The 18,246-nt window shown below is 44.8% G+C and overlaps 1 long non-coding RNA gene across 1 annotated transcript; it reads right to left on the reverse strand.

Moving 5' to 3' along the window:
• Positions 1-154: 154 nt before the first annotated feature.
• On the reverse strand, positions 155-16,393 carry LOC118151336 (uncharacterized). The gene is made up of 3 exons (XR_004739502.3): positions 16,046-16,393; positions 9,468-9,539; positions 155-5,005 (listed from the first exon to the last, which is right to left on the reverse strand). It is a non-coding gene; the product is annotated as an uncharacterized LOC118151336 (long non-coding RNA).
• Positions 16,394-18,246: the final 1,853 nt, after the last annotated feature.

Below are 18,246 nucleotides of genomic sequence, written 5' to 3' on the forward strand. Positions count from 1 at the left end.
AGCAGGCATCTTGATACACTAATTTGAGGGATTTATTACTTTTAAGAAATTAAAAATTAAAATGAACCTAAATGTTCACCAGCGCATGGTTTTTGACAGCTAGCCAAGAATGGATTTCCTGTTTTTCAGTTTGTACTTTTCTATTCCTCTCAAACTGTCTGAACTCATTACTTTGCTATTCTTATTACCAAAGTGGATTTCAAGTTAAGTGACTCTCCTGCTCTCATTTCTTTTCATTCTTTACTTTTGTTTTGGGCAGTCTGTTAGGCAACTCCAGTCTTCATTTTTCCAGCAGGAGGGCCACATTAGCTAATTTCGTGGAATCCATGAAACACTGATGATTTGAAGTTAAAGGGGCCATGGTGATATAGGCTAATCCTATCATTTTTATAGATAAGGAAGCTGAGCCTAGACCGGGAGAATTTCTCACCCAGCTTAATGCAGTTGGTCAGAGGCAGACCGGAGTAGGATCTATGTGTTTGTTTGGTTTTGTTTTTGTTTTTGAGACAGAGTCTCACTCTGTCACCCAGGCTGGAGTGCGGTGGCATAATCTCGGCTCACTGCAACCTCCACCTCCCAGGTTCAAGCAATTCTCCTGCCTCAGCTGAGACTATAGATAGGCACACGCCACCATACCCAGCTAAGTTTTGTATTTTTAGTAGAGATGGGGTTTCACCATGTTGGCCAGACTGATCTTGAACTCCTGACCTTGTGATTCACCTGCCTTGGCCTCCCAAACTGCTGAGATTAGAGGTGTGAGCCACCGTGCCTGGCCAGGATCCATGTTTTCTAATTTTCACACTAGAGCTCCTTTCACAGGCTACCTTGCCTCCCTCAGAGTTGTCTTGGCGAGGAGCCAACTCTGGGTCTCTGGTGGGAGGGAAAAATTCTACCATTGCAGATTATCAAGCTGTCTCCTACCAGAACAACATACATGGCCCTTAGTCAGTATTTGTCATCTGAGAAAGTAATGCTGGTGGTTACTGCGGGTACATAAAAGGATGCCACAGTCTGAGCTCTGATGGTGTGAGGAAGTGTGACTCCAGTGCTACTGTGTTCCCAGATTCTACAAGTCAAACTCTGCAGCCTGTCGTCACTGGGGACGAGTCTGACACCTTCCCCACTCCCACCCTAGACTGCTTTCCAGCAGATTACAAGGTTTTTGAAACTGTTTTCCAAGCTGAGCCTCATGGTGACCTTAATGTGGCAGCACTTCCCTTGAGTGTGGCTTTTGTCTATCTTGAGTTCAGTTTATGCATTAGCTGACAGGGAGCCTGCATAAGTTCCGCACAGCAGATCTTAGCTGTGGGGTGCCTTCCACTGTGATGGCGGGTAGCTTTGGGGGTTCTCATTGGTCATCATAGTTTGGCATGTTTCCAATTAAATGGCGCAGTTGAAGGCAGAAGTCATTACCCTGACTGATTCAAGATTATGAGTTCTGTTTTATTCTGTCAGTTGGTAGTAGTCCATTTTTTTAAGAAGCCCCATCTTTCTTTTCTTTCTTTTTTTTTGAGACTTAGTTTTGCTATTTTGCCCAGGCTGGAGGGCAGTGGCATAATCTCAGCTCACTGCAACCTCTGCCTCTCAGGTTCAAGCAATTCTGCCTCAGCCTCCCAAGTAGCTGGGATTACAGTTGCCTGACACCACATCCAACTAATTTTTTGTATTTTTAGTAGAGATAGGGTTTCACCATGTTGGCCAGGCTGGTCTCGATACTCCTCACCTCAGGTGATCCACCCGGCTCAGCCTCCCAAAGTGCTGGAATTACAGGTGTGAACCACCACACCTGGCCAGAAGCTCCACCTTTATTTTCAATAAAAAATTAACAGACTGAATTACTTTTATTACTATGCACATCAAGTTACTGAAATGATGATTTCATATACTAAACCCCTAAAGATCGCACTTGCAGGTACAGAGATACAGAAATGTCTACAGCCCGCAGATGTTTACTTGAAAAGATTCTTCAACAACAGTTTGTTATTGGGTTTCCTCATCTAGCTAAAGATTCTCTAATTCTCCACAATCAAACGGATGTCTATGATTTTGATGACAAAATTTCTAGTGAAGTGATCCACTTGTATGCTTCTGATGTGTCCTAAGTGAGTTAAAGGAGACACTGGGGAGTGAGCTGGATTATGTTACTGGTTTGCTCGTGGGCTTGCTTGCTATTTGGAGGGAGTGGGTTCCTACAGACATGAGTAAGGAAGATCAGGGTGTTGACTGCACTAACAACTGTGGGAAACACGGGAGATGGGAGCACAGAAGGGCGTGGTGCTATGCCAATGAGGTTTTGCTCATCCTCCAGTAGTCCTCCAGGGAAGTAAAAGGCCCTAATAAGGTAGCAGCTCAGGCCTGAACTTACAGGGTTCTCTCCAAACCCTACTGTGACGTAACTCTTAATGAGACCCTGCTGGCCTCAGCATAAAGCAGAGATCACCTTTGCCTATGAAGAAGGAAGGAGCTCATTTCTTAGCCAAATTGTTTGTCAGAGATCTCCCAGAAAAATTGCTTGCAAGCTTCCAAAGGCCAGGTACTGTAACAAGGCCACCACCTAAGTTACCCTACTATGGTTGAAATGAGGAAGGGAATGATGAAATCAGCTCAGGGGTTGTGAGAGGACACTCACCAAGTTCCCTTTGCCCAGAAAGTCACCACCCTTGAACTCTGGATGTCTCATTTATTAAATTCTTGAGAAAATTCAGTGCTATTAATACATAAATCCAGGTATATGTTCTCTCCTCAGCTCACCCTTAATTATGGAACTATTTTGTTACAACGTGATCATACATCTGAGATGGATGTTTGTGAATCATACTTTCTTAACCATTCCCTTACTCCATTCAGTGTATGTCAGGGCCCAGACTGGAAGGAGCTCCATTTAGCCCTTTCAGAGGTTACTGAAAATGTTCCTGTGTTATATTCCATGTGATGTGGCCTCCTGGGACAATCAGTAGACTAGAAGTCCTAGGTTTGCAGTCTTATTCCATCACTAGCTGTGTAATGGGCAAATAATTTCATTTCTGACTCTTGGGTGTTTTCATCTGTGAAATAGGGATCATGCATACCTTTTCTACTACATGAGGTTGTTACAAAATGAGATTTTGGTGGTGAAGATGATTTGTGAATTATCATAATACAAAAGGAGTATTTTCCAAATAAATGACCAATTCCCTAGGGCACACTGATGTTACTTTTCTATTAAGATAGGACCCAGAGGGACAGCCAAGTGATTTTTTTTTCTACATATGATTACACTTTGGGTTTGTTTTGTTTTGTTTGAGACGAAGTTTCACTCTTGTTGCCCAGGCTAGAGTGCAATGGCATGATCTCGGCTCACTGCAACCTCCGCCTCCTGGGTTCAAGCAATTCTCCTGCCTCAGCCTCCCAAGTAGCTGGGATTACAGCTGCTTGCCACCACATCCAACTAACTTTTTGTATTTTTAGTAAAGATGGGGTTTCACCATGTTGGCTAGGCAGGTCTTGAACTCCTGATCTCTGGTAATCCACCTTCCTCGGCCTCCCAAAGTGCTGGGTTTATAGACATGAGCCACTGTGCCAGGCCTATGGTTACACTTTTGATTAGTCATTTGTACTTGGAAGTAGGGGTTTACAGAAAAATAAAAGGCACCCTTATCGGGCCCTCAGTCCTGAGTTCAGAGCCTAAGTGGCTGGGCCACACCCTTCCTACCCTTCCATGTTCTCCCAGCTCTTTTTTTTTTTTTTGAGACGGAGTTTTGCTCGTTACCAAGGCTGGAGTGCAATGGCGCGATCTCGGCTCACCGCAACCTCCGCCTCCTGGGTTCAGGCAATTCTCCTCCCTCAGCCTCCTGAGTAGCTGGGATTACAGGCACGCACCACCATGCCCAGCTGATTTTTTTGTATTTTTAGTAGAGACAGGGTTTCACCATGTTGACTGGGATGGTCTCGATTTCTTGACCTCATGATCCACCCGCCTCGGCCTCCCAAAGTGCTGGGATTACAGGCTTGAGCCACTGTGCCCGGCCTCTACCAGCTCTTATACCAGGAAGGAAGTATTTCTGGCATGATTTTGAAGATGAAGGGTGAGGATTGATTGGTTTCTTTTAGCACTGTTTTTGTTGTTTTCTTTAAGCATATAATGATGTCTAGATGTATGTTACTGCCCCAGATTTATATTTTATCTTTTCTTTGATGTTGCTTCAAAAGTTGTACCTTTTTGTTTAGCGCTTTTTTTTTTAAGCAATGGTAGGTGTTTGGTCATGCTGAAGTAAGTTTAGAATTTGAGAAATGATTTAAAATTGTTGCTAAGACTCATGAAATATTTGGCAAGAGTCAGTTACTCCTTTATTAACATGAATTGTATTTAAAAATATGTGTCTGCACATTTTAGAAGTTTCATACTCCATCCTCTATACAAAAGTTCTTTTCTGTTTGGGAGAACATATGTGTTGAAAATGGAGATGGAGGCCAGACATGGTGGCTCACACCTATAATCCTAGCACTTTGGGAGACTGAGGCAGGCACATCACCTGAGGTTGGGAGTTCAAGACCAGCCTGGCCAATATGATGAAACTCCATCTCTATTAAAAATACAAAAATTAGCCAACTGTGGTTGCAAGTGCCTATAATCCCAGCTACTTGGGAGACTGAGGCAGTTGACTTGCTTAAACCCAGGAGGCAGAGGCTTCAGTGAGCTGAAATTGCTCCACTGCACTCCAGCCTGGGCAACAGAGTGAGACTCCATCTTTAAAAAAAAAAAGACAAAAGAAATGGAGACTAAAGCAAACGTTATGTGTTACTTTTTCCTTGGCCCTTTTATTTCAGTTTTCTCTCAAGAGTTGAGTGGATGAAATTAACTGCAGAAAATTCATACTTTTCAAAGGACAGTAAAACATAAAATATCATTGTAAAGAATACTTAGTACGGTTAACTAGAAATAACCTAATGCTGACATAAGGAGCTGTTTAAATCATGTTGCTGTATACAAATGAAGGAAAATCCATTTTGTTTTCAAAATATATGCCTAGAAAAGAGAAAAGAACAAAATTACTAACATTGCTTGCCTCCAGATGGTAATTACAACTCTTCTTTTTCCTTTCAGCATTTTCTCCAATGAAAATGTAATAGTGTAGTAAAAAGAAACAATATAAGTTATTTAATAGCAAAAGATAATGGTCAGATTATGCTACAAGAAAAGGAAAACAGGATTTTAAACTTCTATGCATAGAAACAGCCTGGTATGAAACAGACCAAGATGTGCAAAGTGATTATTTATTTTACAATGTTGTGTCTTTTCCAAATTTTCCATAAACAACATGTATTACTTTCATAATCAGGAAAAAAAAGTATATTTTTGAGGGCATCATTGTCAGAAGTGTTAGTACTTCCTTCAAACATAATTTAGTGCACACACACACATTTTTTAAAAAGTTATTCAGGGTCGGGGAAATGAAGTTACTTAGATTTATGAAAACACTGAAGTTATTATGAATCAACGAAAATAAGTGAGTTCATACAGAAATTGTGATTGTTTTCATTGTGCAGGACAGAGCACTGATCATTCCATGTATAAGATCCAACCTCCTTTTGTATAGATGCTCACAGTGACAGAATGGGGAAATCAAAGGGGAGCATTGATTTTTATACTTCCCACACAGAAAAGTGGAAGCCTAGGGTATTAATGCTCTGGGGTCCCACCCAGGTTAGAAAAAGCCCAACTGTTCTTCCATGCCTAGCTGCTCCAAGCAAAGCTTTCATTCAGGGTGTCACTACTTCAGTTAGAATTCCATCTCAGTGAAATGTATTGACCCTCTTTTTCCAACTCCCACCGCCTCTGACGCCAACTCCAAAAAAAGGGAGTATTCCAGTAGCTGAAGATGCTCAGCAGCTAATACTGCCACCACCATGAATCCAATCAAGATTCCATATCAGTTTCTGACAGGATATTGACATGGTTTCCATGGTTTCCTTACACTGTCCACAGTGTGGTATTACTGTGGGTTGCCACTCCAGAACAGAACAAGCAGAGCAGATATTTTGTCAAAGTAAGCCTGTTTTGAAGAAGCATGAATTAAGAAGCTAAGTGTGACTTTGTCCAAGCTGCAGACACATTTCAGCAACAGGTTGAAAAGGTAGTTCAGCCAGTTTCAACCAGGTTGCACAGATATTATCAGGTACTGTTTTTGTCCTGATGTTAGCTGCTTGAGCAAAAAGACTCAGCAACCAGACTTCCTACAACCTAGAGTTTAGCAGGGAAGAAAATTAAATAGTAATGATGAATGGTTATTTATGCTACACCATTGCTTCTCAAATGGTAATGTACAGATTGCCTGGGGATTGTATTTTAACAGATTCTGATTAAATCAAGATGGGAGCAATGATTCTGTATTTCCAACAAGCTCCCAGGTGCTGGTGCTTCTGGTGGGTGGACCCCACAAGAGCAAGGTGCTGTATCTTAGGGAAGTACAGATTGCTAGGTAAGAGTGAGCACTAGAAACACTAAATTCCTGGTGGGAAGAAGGGTACTTGAAGGAAATGACCTTTAAGAGTAAACCCCAAGGATGAATAAGAGTTTAGCAGAGAGGGTGGGGTGCAGTGGCTCACACTTGTAATCCCAGCACTTTGGAAGACCAAGGCAGGAGGATCACCTGAGGTCCGGAGTTTGAGACCAGCTTGGCCAACATGGTGAAATCCCATCTCTACTAAAAATACAAAATTAGCCAGGCGTGGTGGTGTGCGCCTATAATCCCAGCTACTTGGAAGGCTGAGGCAAGAGAATCGCTTGAATCTGAGAGGTCACAATGAGCCAAGATCACGCCATTGCACTCTAGCCTGGGCAACAGAGTGAGACTCCGTCTCAAAAAAGGCTTAGCAGAGAGGAGTGGCTGAGGTATTTCCAGTAGACTTGTGAAGTTGTTGCAGGAGTCCAGGAGAGATAGGTGTCCCTGAGTGTGGTAATGGAAATGAATTCAGAGAATAAGCTACATTGGGGTCATAATTATTAGTTCATATACATAAACTTCAGTGAGTGATTGGTTATGTGGGGGGCAGTAAGGAACAGGAAGGAGTTGAGGATTATACCAGGATCCGACTGGGTGATGGAGCCCTTTACTAGGGTGGAGGCACAGGGGATACAATAAGCTTGTTATAGCCCGATGGGTTCTTCTTGCCTGCTGCCCAGAAAAGCCAATGCACTGAGAATGGCCTGAGTGTTGCAGCAGAGAAAGAATTTAATAATCACAATGCCAGCCAAGCATAAGGACTGGAAATCATTCTCAAATCTGCCTCCCCAAGAATTCAGAGGCTAGAGTTTTTAAAGGAAAGTTGGGTGGGCAGGCGGCTAGGGAATGGGGAATACTGATTGAGTTGGGGATGAAATAATAGAGGGTTGAAGCTGTCTTCCTGTACTAAGTCAGTTCCTGGGTGGGGGTCACAAAACCAGTTGGGTCAGTTTCTTGGTTATCAGTTCCCAGCTGGTCCATCAAAATGCACAGTCTGAAAGATAACCTCCAACACCAGTCTTAGGTTTTACAATAGTGATGTTATCTATAGGAGTAACTAGGGAGGTTACAAATCTTGTGACCTCTAGCTACCTGACTCCTGAACCATACTTCTGACCTTGTGGCTAATTTGTTAGTTTTCTGAAGGCAGTTTGGTCCCTGTGTGATGAGGGGGTTAGTATTGGGAAGGAATTCTTATCATCTTTGTTTTAAAGTTAAACATAAACTAAATTTCTCCCATAGTTTTCTTGCCCTACACCCAGAAATGAGCAAATACAGCTTGTGAGGTTAGAAGCAAGATGGAGTCAGCAATGCTGGATATCTGTCACTATCATAATCTTTACAAAGGTGGTTTCAAGCTTAAGGACACCGTGGAGTCTAGTTGTAGACAAAGAGTTGCAGGAAGCTGAGGTGTCCACTGCGGAACACTCCGAGTGGGCAATTGTTATTTGGGCCTTGAGGTTAAGAAGGATCAGACTGGAGGTTAGAATGTGGGCACCAACACAGAGATCATAGAAAATATGGGTGTGCATAAGGGCCAGGAAGAATGTGATAGAGTGAGAGGAGAGGCTGTCAAAGCTGCAGACCTGAGGAGCACCCACTCGTCAGGGGTGGGCAGAGGAAGAGGAGGACTCTGTAAGGGGCAGCCATTGTAAATGGTCCTGGTTTGGATAGCTGTCAGCACCACTCTCACCCCCAGTTTATTAAGTATTTTACATACATTATTCTGGTAAGTAAGTGGGACACATATTGTTCCTCTTTTATAGCTGGAGCAACAGATCAACAGTACAGCAAACCTACTCCCAACAGCTTGGCTGCCTTTCATCTGGTATGTTTACAGGGCCTCCAACCAGCCCTCACTCACCCACAGCTAAGCTGCCCAATTCTGAGATTCTGCTGCTTACAGCTGCAGTTTTTTCTCTCCTGATTTTTCTTCATTGTTATCAGTGCTATGGCTAATAATAATGCCTAACACATAGCAGTTCCACATACAGATTTTTTTTTTTTGTTATTATTATTGAGATAGAGTCTCGCTCTATCACCAGGCTGGAGTGCAGTGATGTGATCCCAGCTCACTGCAACTTTCGTTTTCCAGTTTCAAGCAATTCTCCTGCCTCAGCCTCCCAAGTAGCTGGGACTACAAGCACACACCACCACTTCCGGCTAATTTTTTGTATTTTTAGTAGAGATGGGGTTTCATCATGTTGGCCAGGATGGTCTCAATCTCCTGACCTCGTGATCTGCCCACCTCTGCCTCCCAAAGTGCTGGGACTACAGGTGTGAGCCACTGCGCCTGGCCTATTATTATTTTTTAAGACAGCATTTTGCTCTGTCACCCAGGCTGGAGTGCAGTGGTGCAATCTCGGCTCACCGCAACCTCTGCCTCCCTGGTTCAAGCAATTCTCCTCCCTCAGCCTCCAGAGTAACTGGGACTACCGGCACGTGCTACCACGCTCGGCTCATTTTTTGTGTTTTAGTAGAGACAAGGTTTCACCGTGTTAGCCATGATGGTCTTCCTCTCCTAACCTCCTGATCCACCTGCCTCAGCCTCCCCAAGTGCTGGGATTACAGGCATGAGCCACTGCACCCAGCTCACAGATGTTATTCTTAATGTTTCACATATGTTAACTTGTTTAATCCTTATAACAACCCTATTAAATACATTTATTATTATCTTCATTTTATAGATGAAGAAATTGAGGTCTAATGTTGCAAGCTGTTGTCAAAAGATAAAGGTATAACAAACTTAGTTTAAAGATTTCAATTGACTTTATCTGCAATTCTAGAATCAGGCAACACTTCATTCCATAAAACTGAGTAAGTCCCAAAGAGCTGAGCTTTACACACAGAGAAGGGCTGAAGAAAGCAGAAGCAAGGAATAGTGTTAGTCACTTTTAGACAGAACAATAGAAATGTAACTGTTTAGTAACATTGGGTTACTTCAGGCTATCTTTTTTATTTAAGGATTAAAGCAGAGGAACTTACCTATCATACTGATTGAAGATTGAAACTGGCCTCTTTGGGAAACTGGTTGTTGTCTGTCTCTCCTATTTCTTGCTAGATCAGAAAACAGTTTAGGTTTGGTGATCTGGAACTTTAACATGGCTGACTCCATTTTTATTTTTAGCTGGTCTGTTGGGGACTAGTGTAGGAGCTTATTCCGAAACAATGGCCTCCTATAATGTTTTATTTAAAACTGATAAGTAGAGGACACACAGGGTTTAAATCCAGGAGACTCCGGCTGGGCACCGTGGCTCACACCTGCAATCCCAGCACTTTGGGAGGCCGAGGCGGGTGGATCACGAGGTCAAGAGATCGAGACCGTCCTGGTCAACATGGTGAAACCCTGTCTCTACTAAAAATACAAAAATTAGCTGGGCATGGTGGCGCGTGCCTGTAATCCCAGCTACTCAGGAGGCTGAGGCAGGAGAATTGCCTGAACCCAGGAGGCGAAGGTTGCGGTGAGCTGAGATCGCGCCATTACACTCCAGCCTGGGTAACAAGAGCGAAACTCCGTCTCAAAAAAATAAATAAATAAAATAAAATAAAAATAAATCCAGGAGACTCCGACTTTAGGGTTCAGGTCTGTCACTGAGGCTCCATGGCATGTTTCTGATGTGAAATTCCTCACCTTACCCACTGTCTTGTAGTCTTAGCTTCTTGACCACACCTTCAACCTTTCAGTGCCTATGGTTCCTCCCAGGTCTGAAAAGTCACATGGTTCTCATAATACCTTCCATTAAGCCAATAGGTTCCTGAAAATGAGGCCAGAGGCCATGTGGAGAATCCTAAACCTACTGCCTGGGCATGGGCAGGGTCCTGTGGTTCTGAATGGCTCAGAATGAATGAATTTCCTCCCATCCCTGGGATCCCAGCTCCCGTCTCCCCCTAGCTCCCCACCCAGACAGCCTTGGAATTACTAATCTCCTGCCTTAGAGGCAGACTATCAGGCCCAAAGGTAGTTCTTTCATTCTCTTTTTTTGTGACACCTCAATGCCCTCAGGCAATAAAAGGGCCTGGCTTGATTTCCCTGAGTTGCCCAAGGGGGCTGGCACCTGCGTTTCTCAGGTAAGGTGCAGCACTACCTGCTCTATGCCAGCGTTTCTGAAGCGCGGCGTCATGGGATTTTCGAGTGTTACACAGCAGGTGCATAGACAGTGCAGGTCCCCGAGAAAGCATCATCCTATCTTACCTCCCTCTGCCTGGAAACTTTCACCCCTCTCAGCTCGACCCCAGGGGCAGGTCCTGGAGGCAGTGTCTCTCCTCCTTCCCTCCAGAGGTGTGCACTCTGCTTCCCACAGCAACCCTTGCTTATCCCCATTATCACAACTGTACAGAACTCTCAGGTCTTTTCCAGGGGCCGCAGAAGCTTTCCTGCACAGGATAACTTGTTTAAGTTTGATCCCTACCATCTTGCACAAAAAGTTGCTAAGTAAATGTTCATTCACTGAAAGTTGGCTTGTAAAAAAACATTTTGTGAGAGATCAGCTTTTTTTTTTTTTTTTTTTTTTTGTAATTTTAGTCTCTAGGTATTGAGTTTGCTTAAAGGAAGGTAAAACTGTCTGACCTGGAGCTCTAAGGTCTTAGTGGGTAAATTTCATGTGACAGTCACACAGTGCCCCCTCACTTAGAAGAGCCCTGCACGTGATTTGATGCTCTGCTCTTGTATTGAAATTCTTAGTAATTTTTTTTATTTTTGAGACAGAGTTTCGCTCTTGTTGCCCAGACTGGAGTGCAATGGTGTGATCTTGGCTCACTGCAACCTCCGCCTGCCAAGTTCAAGCGATTCTCCTGACTCAGCTCCTCAAGTAACTAGGATTACAGGCATGTGCCACCACGCCCTGCTAATTTTGTATTTTTAGTAGAGACGGGGTTTCTCTATGTTGGTAAGGCTGGTGTCAAACTCCCGATCTCAGGTGATCTGCCCACCTCGGCCTCCCAAAGTGCTGGGATTACAGGTGTGAGCCCCTATGCCTGGCCTTGAAATTCTTAGTAATTTTTGAACATGGTCCATGCATTTTCAGTTGTCACTTAGCCCCACAAATTATCCAGCTGGTACCGCATACTAGAGGGAGACCCTCCAGTCAATCAGCAGGTCTGAATTGGGATCTACAACTATCTGTAATCCCTCTGAAAGCACCTGCACCATTAGGGGTGTGTATATTTGTGTGTGTTTTTCTGGAGAGCAAGTCTGTGGCTTTCATCAGACCTGAAGCAAAGCTCCAAGCAGTGGTTATTAATAATAACAGTAGCCATCTTTTACCTAGTGCTTATTGTGTGCCAGGCCCTAAGGACATTAGGTAATTGTGATAAGGACAGGAGGCAGGGAAATACCGGGTAGAAGACAGTGGTTCTCTGGCAAAGGCCCCACCCACAAGCCCAGCCCGTGGCCCTAACTGAGAACTTTACATCCCTGTTTTCCCACCTGAGTGTCACTTTTTCCAAAACTACCCCGGCCTGCCAGACCCTCCCATCCTGTACCCATAAGAACCCCAAACTCCACTGGCAGAGAAACAGAGCAGCGTGGCAGAGGAGAGAAGAGAAGAAGCATCTGAATGTCAAAGAGGCAGCTGGTCGCCTGGTTAGTCCCCAGCCAAACTCCAGGTGAAGATCATCTTCCCACTCTATCCCCTTTCCTGCTCCCCATTCCACTGAGAGCCACCTTCATCACTCATTACAACCTCCACATTCACCATCCTTCAAGTCTGTGTGACCTGATTCTTCCTGGATGCTAGATAAGAACCCAGATGCCCAGAGGGCAGGGTGTAAAAGGCCATCACCCCGACTCTCCTCTGAGTTGGTTAACACTTAGCTGTCCATGGGCAGCAGGTGCTAATAGGAGCATTAATTGTAATACACCCCTAGAGGCTACAGTGGGTCCAGAGTCCAAAAGTGCTGGCCCTGGCCACAGCACCTGCTCGCCTGTGTGCTCCCCCTCCTGCAAGGGGTTTGAGTAAGCAAGCCACACCCCTGTTGCAAGTCCCCCAAAGTGAGGCAGGGAACTCTCCTGTCTCAACTGTGATAAGTTCATTATCTAATGCACAGCAAGTCAATACCTCGTGACAGCAGGTTGTAGCAGAGAAACAGGATTAATCACAGGGTCATGAAACGAGATGAGAGGGAACCTTAAATCCATTTCACTGAGGAGTTTGGTGCTAGGATTTCTAAGGGTTTTGGAGTGGGCCAAAGTGTGGAGATGGTTGATGGGTTGAAGAGTGCAGAGTGGGGAGTGGGGCGGGGGGCAAAAAAAAAAAAAGAAGACTGCAGAGTGAAGTCATGGGATAGGGAGCTGAAGAAGCTGGATTCTCATGCTGATCCTGTTCCTCTGTGGGAGTCTTCCAACTGGGTACTGGAGGTGGGGTCTAGAAAACATCTTAAGTGAGCTTTAAGCAAAAGGCTTATGATTCTAATATCAGAGATCCTGTCTATAGGAACAATGGGGATGGAAATCAATTTTTTTTTTCTTAGATGGAGTCTCGCTCTATTGCCCAGGCTGGAGTGCAGTGATGCGATCTCAGCTCACTGCAACCTCCACATCCTGAGTTCAAGTGATTTTCCTACCTCAGCCTCTTGAGTAGCTGGGATTACAGGCACATGCCACCAAACTCGGCTAATTTTTGTATTTTAGTAGAGATGGGGTTTCATCACATTGGCCAGGATGATCTTGATCTCCTGACCTCATGATCCACCCACCTTGGCCTCCCAAAGTGCTGGGATTACAGGTGTGAGCCACCGCGCCCGGCCAGGAAATCAATTCTTAAGTGGTTTCATGACCCTGATGTCAGAAGTCCTGCCTGTAGGAACAACAGGGATGCAAATGATCAGTGTCTAGTGCTCCATGCCTTTTTTTTTTTTTTATTTTAGATGAAGTTTCACTCTGTTGTCCAGACTGGAGTGCAGTGGTGCAATGCCACCTCCACCTCCCAGGTTCAAGCAATTCTCCTGCTTCAGCCTCCCAAGTAGCAGTGACTACAGGCATGCACCACCACGCCTGGCTAATTTTTGTATTTTTAGTAGAGACAAGGTTTCACCAAGTTGGCCAGGCTGGTTTTGAACTCTTGACTTCAGGTGATTCACCCGCCTCTGCCTCCCAAAATGCTGGGATTACAGGTGTGAGCTGTTGTGCCCGCCCATGCTCCATGATTTTTAGCAACAAGGAAATGGGGGGCCAGAGGGCAGCCTGATGAATGCTTAATTATATTTCTGGGCTGGGCGTGGTGGCTCACGCCTGTAATCCCAGCACTTTGGGAGGTCGAGGTGAGCAGATCACCTGAGGTCAGGAGTTCGAGACCAGCCTGGCCAACATGGAGAAACCCCATCTCTATTTTGAAAAAATTATGTTTCTGTCCAGAACCTGGCATGCAATTCTTGTCAACCCTGCGGGGACAGTTTCAGTTACATTTGTTGCTGTATGCTTCACCAGATTTTAATTGGATTGGGGCAGGGCAGAGAGTAGTATTGCACATTTCCTGTCTTCTGTCTTCTTAATACTTCCAACTCCTCTGTCCTCACCCAGAGAGGAGAAGAAAAAACCACCTACTGGGTCCTCCCTTCTCCCATGGTGCTCACAGGAGACTCAGCCTGTGTCATTACTCTTTTCGTTAGGAGGAGGGGAGAACCACCCCCTACTTTGTCCTAATCCCTACTTCAAGTCCCACCATTACTCCCAATTTTCCCAAAAGTGGTTTCTTCTTTGGCCACACTGTGGAGAGGTGACGGGGTAAGTAAACAAGAGGCCCCCCCCTTTTTTTTTTGAGACTATTGTGCACGCTGGAATGCAGCCATGTGACCATAGCTCACTGCAGCCTCAACCTCCCAGGCTCAAGCGATCTTCCCACCTCGGCCTCCCAAGTAGCTGGGACTACAGATATATGCCATCACATCCCACTAATTTTTAATTTTTTTGTACAGACAAGGTCTCATTATGTTGCCCAGGCTGGTCTTGAACTTCTGGCTTCAAGGGACCCTCCCACTTCAGACTTTCAAAGTGTTGGGATTACAGGCGTGTGCCACCGTACTCAGCCTAAGACTGGCTGTCATACTGATGGGTTTTCTGGCATCAGGAAAGAGGCGTAGCCAGCTCACTTGTGACCTGCTGCTGGAATCCCTCTGGCTTTATCTATAGGTAGATACTGAGTTATGGGGACTGAGTAATGAGAAGAAGACTTGGTTCTTCCTCCTGGTACTGCCTCTCTTAACATAGGACAGAAGCTACAGCTGGCATTCAGGTCTGTTGATGTGCTTTGTGTCCCACTGTTGCAGTTCCAGAATGTTGTACCCATTTATTTTACACTTTTCATCTTGGAGTCTGGGCCTTGTGAAAACAAGATGAGAACCCCCAAAAAAAGCTGTTGGGTATAGTCCCAAGTTTTGCTGTCACATGAGGGAACGCTAAGACTTGGTGGATTTGTGGGTTAAAAAAAATACTTTGGATAATAGGATCCCCTAACTTCACCATCAATTCTCTGAATTTTAGCAGCCTCTCTGAACAGTTTACTTTCTTCACTTGGCAATCCAACTTCACTGTGTTAATGGGATTGGGTTATTTGGTCCACGCCTTCATTTGTATTTCAACAAACTATTCTCATGGCTTCTTATCGATCCGTTCCTCCACTTTCTGTTTTTATCATCCTACTTCTGACCTCATCAACAGAACGTCTTATTGTACCTGTCATTTAGGAGTATTTTCTACAACAAATGCTGGATTGTTCTCACTCCTTAGCTTCCTGGTTCACTATCAGTTAGAGTTGCTGATACTACCAGGGTATGTTCAGCTCAGCACTGACAAAATAAAACAAAACAAAAAAGCTATAGGAGCTATTAGTTGTCCTATGAGTTTCTAGTCTTAGTGAAATAGTCAAAACAATTTTGAGAGGAATGCTGCCTTGGAAGATAACAGAATCCTGAAGCCCCTGAGTCTCTGGCTGCTTTCCCTTTGCTGTGCTACTTTCCCTTCTCTGCTGCTTCTCTACTAAGAAGCTTCCAGGCACATTACTCCATGGATTGTGGAGAAGGGGGGGCATCTATTTTTAAATTTTATTTATTTATTTGAGACAGAGTCTTGCTCTGTTGCCCAGACTGGAATACAGTGGTGCAGTCTTGGCTCACTGCAATCTCCGCCTCCTGGGTTCAAGTGATTCTCCTGCCTCAGCCTCCCAAGTAACCAGGATTACAGGCACCTGCCACCACACCCGGCTAAATGTTTGTATTTTTGGTAAAGACAGGGTTTCACCATGTTGGCCAGGCTGGTCTCGAACTCCTGACATCATGATATGCTCGATTCTGCCTCCCAAAGTGCTGGGATTACAGGCATGAGCCTCTGGACCCAGCCTAAATTTTATTTTAAAGAGACAGGGTATCATCATGTTGCTCAGGCTGGTCTTGAACTCCTGGGTCAAGTAATTCTCCTGCCTCAGCCTCCCAAAATGCTGCAATTATAGGTGTAAGCCACCATGCCTAGCTGGGAGGTATCTAGTATGCATCAGGCCCTGCATTTAATCTTCAGAATCAACCTGTGAGGCACATTATCACAGAATTAAGGAACAAACAGGTTAGTTACTTACCCAAGTAAGTTTTTCTAGCAAAAAAGTGGCACTGAAATGCATATGCATCCTGCTCTTCACAAACTTCTTTTTTTTTGAGGCGGAGTTTCGCTCTTGTTACCCAGTCTGGAGTGCAATGGCGCCGCAACCTCCACTTCCTGGGTTCAGGCAATTCTCCTGCCTCAGCCTCCTGAGTAGCTGGGATTACAGGCGTGAGCCACCATGCCCAGCTAATTTTTTGTATTTTTAGTAGAGACGGGGTTTCACCATGTTGACCAGGATAGTCTCATCTCTTGACCTCGTGATCCACCCGCCTCGGCCTCCCAAAGTGCTGGGATTACAGGTGCGTGAGCCACCCCGCCAGGCAACAGAAAGGTTCCACCGAGACTCCTACTCAGATCCCTGGATTCAGAGTCCAGAATGCTCACTATTATTACACCATGGAACCTTTCTTCACAAACTTCTAAGGCCTCCCTTCTGCTAAACTCTACTGTTGAACTGTAGGCTTTCCAGGTCAGTCTTCTCTACTAGGTTCTGAGTTCTTCCAGGGGAAGGACTGTGTCTTCAGTACACATGTTAGGTACTCCACAGAGGTTACAGTTATTTCTCTCCCTTTCCTAATCCCTGCCCATCACTAAACATAGGCTGGAAGATGGTTATCTAATGAAGTGCTTTGCATTCTTTCTTCATCACTCGAAGATTTGTGTTTATGCCCACTGTTTTTTTTTGTTTTTTTTTTTTGAGGCGGAGTTTCGCTCTTGTTACCCAGGCTGGAGTGCAATGGTGCGACCTCAGCTCACCGCAACCTCCACCTCCTGGGTTCAGGCAAGTCTCCTGCCTCAGCCTCCCGAATAGCTGGGACTATAGGTGCGCACCACCATGCCCAGCTAATTTTTGTATTTTTAGTAGAGTCGGGGTTTCACCTTGTTGACCAGGATGGTCTCGATCTCTTGACCTTGTGATCCACCCGCCTCGGTCTACCAAAGTGCTGGGATTATAGGCGTGAGCCACCGCGCCAGGCCTTATGCCCACTTTTTATTGAAGAAGTAATATCAACACACAAGATATGAATAATACAAAGCAGTAAGTACATCAAGTGCTTAGTTCAGTGGTAGAGAAAAGGAGATTAATGAGGGCAGAAATAGACATGGTAGAAATAGATTCCATGAAAGAGGTGAGATCTGGAGCCATGGAGGATGAACAGAATTTAGATATTAATCTGTCCTTTCAGACCACAAACAGACCCCTATGCCATGGCAGGACTGGTGCTGGGGATGTGAAATGGGGTGGGGTGAGGAATCAAGATAAACAAATGAGAGACTAGAGAAGGATATTTGGGACCAATTCTAGTGCTTTCTGTGGAAGTAAGAAACCGAGGCTCAGAGCTGTCATATGAAGAACATTGAGTCCTCTTGAGAGATCATGCAGTGGGAAGAACTGACCTTTCTTCTTCCCCCAAATAATTACTTTATTTTATTTCATTTTTTTAAGATTAGTCAAGTGCAGTAGTGAGGGAAGGGAGCAGAACAAGGAGTTCCATCTGTAACTGACTGTGAACAATTGAGATAACTCACTATCTTTGGACCAGCCCCCTCCTCCGCCAATGTTTTTTTTCTTTGAGACGGAGTTTCACTCTTGTTGCCCAGGGTGGAGTACAATGGTGTGATCTCGACTCACTGTAACCTCTGCCTCCCACGTTCAAGCGATTCTCCTGCCTCAGCCTTCCGGGTAGCTGGGATTACAGGCACCTGTCACCACGCCCAGCTAATTTTTGTATTTTTAGTAGAGATGGGGTTTCATGGCCAGGCGCGGTGTCTCACACTTGTAATCCTAGCACTTTGGGAGGCTGGGGTGGATGGATCACCTGAGGTCAGGAGTTCGAGACCAGCCTGACCATCATGGTGAAACCCCATCTTAAAAAAAAAAAAAGAGAGATGGGGTTTCACCATGTTGGTCAGGCTGGTCTCGAACTCTTGACCTCAAGTGATCCACCCACCTCAGCCTCCCAAAGTGCTGGGATTGTAGGCGTGAGCCACTATGTCCAGTCCCAAATAACTTTTTTTTTGGTAAGATGAATGAAGGATGGATCCCCATTGCCAACCATCAATTAGTATCTGTTTTCAATTCACTCTCTTCAAAACTCCAGTCTTCTCAGAAAGAAAATCAGTTTTTAGTGTCAGAAGGACACAGCTTTTCCTGGAGCTCTTCCAGCTTTGAGTTAA

This window comes from Callithrix jacchus, chromosome 2 (genome assembly GCF_049354715.1).
Source record: "Callithrix jacchus isolate 240 chromosome 2, calJac240_pri, whole genome shotgun sequence".
NCBI classification, from domain to species: domain Eukaryota; kingdom Metazoa; phylum Chordata; class Mammalia; order Primates; family Cebidae; genus Callithrix; species Callithrix jacchus.